At 30.4% G+C, this 5496-nt stretch overlaps 1 long non-coding RNA gene across 1 annotated transcript; it reads left to right on the top strand.

The window, feature by feature from the left end:
* The first annotated feature begins 2996 nt into the window (after positions 1-2996).
* Positions 2997-5265, top strand: LOC128997111 (uncharacterized). Its single transcript, XR_008491096.1, has 3 exons — positions 2997-3102; positions 4480-4582; positions 5069-5265. It is a non-coding gene; the product is annotated as an uncharacterized LOC128997111 (long non-coding RNA).
* Positions 5266-5496: the final 231 nt, after the last annotated feature.

Here is a 5496-nt window from a genome sequence, read left to right as displayed (position 1 = left end):
ATGTCTTTGTTGGCCTTGATTTTTTACTTAAGTTACTGGGCTATAATACGCGACCCGACAGATTACAGCTATAACCTTGATTTAGCAAGTGCTTGCGTTTACTTATATTTTAATTTTACAGGAACCATATTACAAACTTGCAGATTATACTAGTTATCCACGCTACTCCTTGATAGCTAGCGCTGTTATGAATAACGCAATATTGCTTTGTAATTTATTATTAAAATGCAGAAACAACAATTAGATTAATGTTGTAATAATAAAAAAAATTGCGAAATTTTATGTTTTAGGGTGAAAAATAGGAAAACTCAATTTTTAACCCCATAAAACCCGTTCCCATAGTCCGATCTTGCTGGTTCGCGAAATTGTTTGAATAAATGTAGGCTTCCACGTTTATACAAAATTTAATTAAAATTTGATGATCTTTGCTCAAGTTATCGTGCTAACAAACACATATGTAGTTCTGGTTTAACATAAACACAATCATGGTTTAGAACAATATACGTGAACTTAATTGATATATCTCACCCAGATTCACAATGAAACTATTCTATTGAAAAACTAACTAAATTGACATAGAAGTAGAACAGTTATTCAATGGAGAATGGAGGGAAGCAGTACAGGAAGAGAAAAAACTGAGTAAACCTTGCAAGAGAACGTTATTTGAGAGGTGCGATTTCGCGGAAATACTTCGTTCAAATCGCTAGTAAGCGATTCGCAAAAAAATTACAGACTTCGTTCATGCTTCGTTCATGTGACAAACCTTAATCATTTTCAAGGGTTTATTTTGATATTTTACCTACGACCGTTTTTTTAATGCCGTTACAGTTCAGTTCTTAAAATTGAAAAGTTTCTCAAACAGCATTGTTTACTTACATAACAGCATAGTTTTAGCTAACTACACGGGGACATTACTTGACCAATGAAGGTCAAGGATTAAGAGAAAAAGTAAAATAATTTAAAAAAATAAAAGAATTATTGTAATGCTTCGAACTTCAACTAATCATCTGTTTATCAATTTAAATGTTAACATTTAAGTGCATTTAGTGATTCGTACAACGAGTCGTTGCATCTCTGTCAGTGGCAATGAGAGATTATAAACGAAAACATAACCTCTTCTGGAAATCGTGTTTAGTGATAATTAGTACTGTAATTAAAAACCGGTCGTAGGTAAAGTAATCCAGGCAACTTGTGTAAATAGTGTTATTTCTATAGTGATACAGTAACTAGTATATGTTTTTTAATCATGAGTTTTTATTTTTTTATTTAGTATTATTGTTTATAAAGATGGTTTAATTATTTTCAAGGGTTTATTATAATATTTAAAAATGTTATTCTTTCTATATTATTAACTAGTATATTTTATTTTTTATAATGAGTTTTCAATCTTTAAAAGTATATTATAATGAAGTATATTATAATGATGTTTGATTTGTTAACAAAGAGGGTTTAATTATTTTCAACGAATTATTTAAATATTTAAAAATGTGATGTTTTTTATTGATAAGAAATCAATGTTTTTTAAGTTTGAGTTTTTCTATAGTTTGGATCTTTATTGGTCATCAAGTTTGGTTTGATTATATTTATGATTGGTGTAAATTTATAGGCTATTAATTAATATTTCACAAGACAAGGAAATACAACATTTTACCATTCAAACACGTTTTCAATTATTTAATATATCCCTAAAACTTGTAAACTTTTGAACGTAAGTATTATAAGTGGAATGCTAATGTGTGCATTATTCAAGAGCAACACAAATTTGATAACGCAATATTTGTTATTTCAGTAGTTATACAATTTTAAGCAGTCCCAGTCAGCATAAAAATTGTTGAAAAGCCAAAAAAATTGTTGTACAACAATTTTAAAAGAGTTTGCAACAATTTCAAAATAAGTTTGGATATAAAACAATTTTAATATAAGTTTTAAACAATTTCAAAATTGTTTTAATATAGATGGTTAGTAACTATATTAAAATTGTTTTGATATGAGTGTGCAACAATTTTAAAATTGTTTTAAAACAATTTTAATACTATTTCGAAAACACATATCAAAATTGTTTTGATATAAGTTTGCAACAGTTTTAAAATTGTTTAGAAACAATTTTAATACTATTTCGAAAACACATATCAAAATTGTTTTGATATAAGTTTGCAACAGTTTTAAAATTGTTTAGAAACAATTTTAATACTATTTCGAAAACACATATCAAAATTGTTTTGATATAAGTTTGCAACAGTTTTAAAATAGTTTTGAAACAATTTTAATAATGTTTCGAAAACACGTATCACAATTGTATTGATATAAGTTTACAACAGTCTTAAAATAGTTTTAAACCAATTTAAATGCAACTTCTAAAAATCATTAAAATAATAATTAATGTTATAAAACCAAAATGTTCTGGATATTATATTTATGAAAGCGGCTTTCCTTTCAGTAATATAAGTTACAAAAATTACAATGGCCATCCATAATCTTGAAATGGTCTGTTTTGTAAAAAGATTTATAACGATTTTCGTGTTTTTTCGCCCAAATTTTAAATCTTTCGCACATTTTTTCTATTTTTCCTTATGGGACACTTATACTTGTAGGATAATAGTCAGTGTGTTGTGCTGTGTGTATGTGGCAATGAATACACAAACTAGTTTGTGTATTCATTGTATGTGGCCAATGCGTCAGCAACGACAGCTCCCCGCGATTTTGATTAAAATACAGTACGATAGTGGTAAAATCAAGTGAAAGAGTCATATGGAGGAGGGGCAGACTGCCAAACTCAAGTTAGACCTAGACCATCAATTGCGCGACCTGTATAAGTTTAATGGTTAATAACAACAGGTTAACAGTAGTGAAAATAAATTATTTATTATTTGTAATTGTATAAGTATACTGGATGAGTTTTAACATTCTTACAAGTATCATCTACTCTAGACTCTACCAGAGTTTCGCAGTTCACTGACTACAGCAGTCTCCAGTCTGTTGATGTTGATATTTGATCATGATCACGGGCTGATGGGCATCACGGCATTTTGTTTGTTTTAAAAGTTATTAGGTGCATTAAGTTTACTGTTTTTATCCTACATAGCTTCTTAAGCAGCAAACAAGGTGAGTTATAACTTACTTAGGCCTTTTCAGTCAGTGGTGATTCAGTTATTCTAAACTAACATATAGGCCTAACCTAAAATGAAATAGAGGTACTCCAATAGTTCCTGGTCTAAGTTAACCAATAACTTTGATAGGTATTTGGTAGGTAACATGGCCCATCTCTAGAATTGGCCTAGCCTATGTGAGCAAACTCTTATGAATTTCCTTTTGTTTCTCATAAATATAACAGGCTATGTTACTGAAACTGTAAGTTACCGTTGGGTTTTTAGTAAATGGTCGTTGCTAAATGATACAGTTGGATTTACAGTAACCAAAACTAAAATAACTTAGACCTAACTTACACAAGACATCTAACATTAAGTTTATAAACTCATAATTGAATTGAATTACTCACTTAGGTGGCGTCCCCAACTCAAATAGAAAATGACATTGTAGGGCCTGTCGCCTAATGCGGTAACTGCTTAAAAGTAATATGACTAGGTATTTAGGCTTAGGCCTAGCTAAGTTACATCAGCTAGGGATTGATTTAAGTTAAGTTAGCCTATTTTTAAACTTGTTGTGTTAAGGGCTGCAGGGGTTTTTCAACTATAAGTTAAGTTTATAAATATGTTAACTTACTAGACCTTGAAACTTGGTTAACTCATAATTTAGCCCTCCGAGTGTTAAGCATCGCGTAATCGATGCACAACACATCCGCCGTGGTGTTATGCGTCGCTTTTGCGACACACAAACATCGTTTATGGCGAAGGCTCTGGGACTGACTTAATCAGATTGAACTGGATCAAGATTGGTATCGTTTTCGGCAGATTCTAAGCTTTCTCCTGATGTATGTTTCTAGACGCTTTTCATTTTAGTTCCAAAAATATTTTACCAGGCAGCTGACGTGCGTATTTGTAAACAACTTGGTTAACCACCGATGACTGATGTGTTTTATTAAACGTTTCCATTGTCTTAGTGTTAAAATTATAAGAATTTAATTATAAGAAGATTAAAGTGATTTTGAAGGGCTGGTTGATGATCCTGAAGAAGTAGGTAGTGATATTGATGTAAATTATCGGCCAGATTCCTAGCTATGATTAGGCTATGCATTCTTAGCTAACGCTTAATGTACGAAATCTGTTTTTCACCCATAACTTATTTATTTTCAATTTTTCTTCCTTATATTATTATATTTTTGTAGGCCTAATCCTTATAAAATTTAGAACAAAGTGGCTATTTTAAAATATGTGTAGACTTATAAATTATAAAAAAATATTGAGCGCAAACATACATGTTAGGCTACTCATTTATTATATAATTTTTAATAAATGTTAACTCCACAAAAATTGCAGAAATTTTTTTTGCAATGTTCTATTAAATGCATTTTGTTTTTTGAAGAAATGACGAAAAAGAGATGGGCCAACATTGAACAAAGCAAAATAGAGAAATCAGTTGCTTCATGGCTGCCACAGACACAATTAAAATCAAAGACTTAGAAAGGGTATGTATAGTGTGATAATTTGTATTACAAAATTCACTTAGTGAGGTTAAAAACATAGGCTAACAAAACAATATGCTAGGACTAGCTTTCTCTCTTAATTCCGGATGCTTCAGTTTTGATAGTAGGCTATATTGTTATACTAAAGCTCAGGTGATTTTATTTATCTCAGACAAATACTGCAACAATCATTAATACTTGACAGGGTTTTTTTATTTCACGATTCTGAATCTACCACTTGATAGATTTTCACTATTTTTGTGTCGAAAGAAAGATAATTCTGAGAACTAGGGAATGTGAAAGGCACAATTTCAGTTTAGGGTTTCAGTTTTTTTGAAATTAAGTTTTCATTTTTTTTAAGTCAAGCTGCCGACGTCAACATTCTAGACTAGCTTTTGCTATAATGCCATTTGCTTAACGTAACAGCTGTAAACATTCAGGGGTCCCTAGTAACGAAATATAATATTAATCTGTGTGTTATAATTTTAGGGCAGGGTGTCAAAGAGCACCTGAAGAACAGGAAGATGAGGATCGTGAAGCCGCCGACGCTTGAATGATGTGTAAATAATGTATTGTCAGAGTGTCTACGAACCGGGAAATCTGGGAATGAACTTATTTTTTTACTGAAATGTACTTTTTTTAGTAAATATGGGTAATTTTTAGTGGTAATTGTCCTTAAATAATTGTGTGGGCCATTTTAAGTATGATATAAAAATTTGTTAGAAGAACATAAAAGGTTTTTTATAAAATGTTTGCTTACATTTTCATCATTTATTACTATGGAGTAATTATGCAATAGAAACCACATTAGCAATCTCAAAGCCATAAATATTTTATCTCGACAATCACATCAAGTCAAGTACTTCAAAAAACTTATGACTCAGTAGCAAAGCTCATAAAAGTTGTATCACTGTCAT

The sequence above is a fragment of the Macrosteles quadrilineatus genome, unplaced genomic scaffold (assembly GCF_028750875.1).
Source record: "Macrosteles quadrilineatus isolate MER2022 unplaced genomic scaffold, UCM_ALF_1.0 Scaffold_6__1_contigs__length_79288215, whole genome shotgun sequence".
NCBI classification, from domain to species: domain Eukaryota; kingdom Metazoa; phylum Arthropoda; class Insecta; order Hemiptera; family Cicadellidae; genus Macrosteles; species Macrosteles quadrilineatus.
Note: the sequence above shows the minus strand (reverse complement) of the source record. Positions and strands in the feature narration are given on the sequence as shown.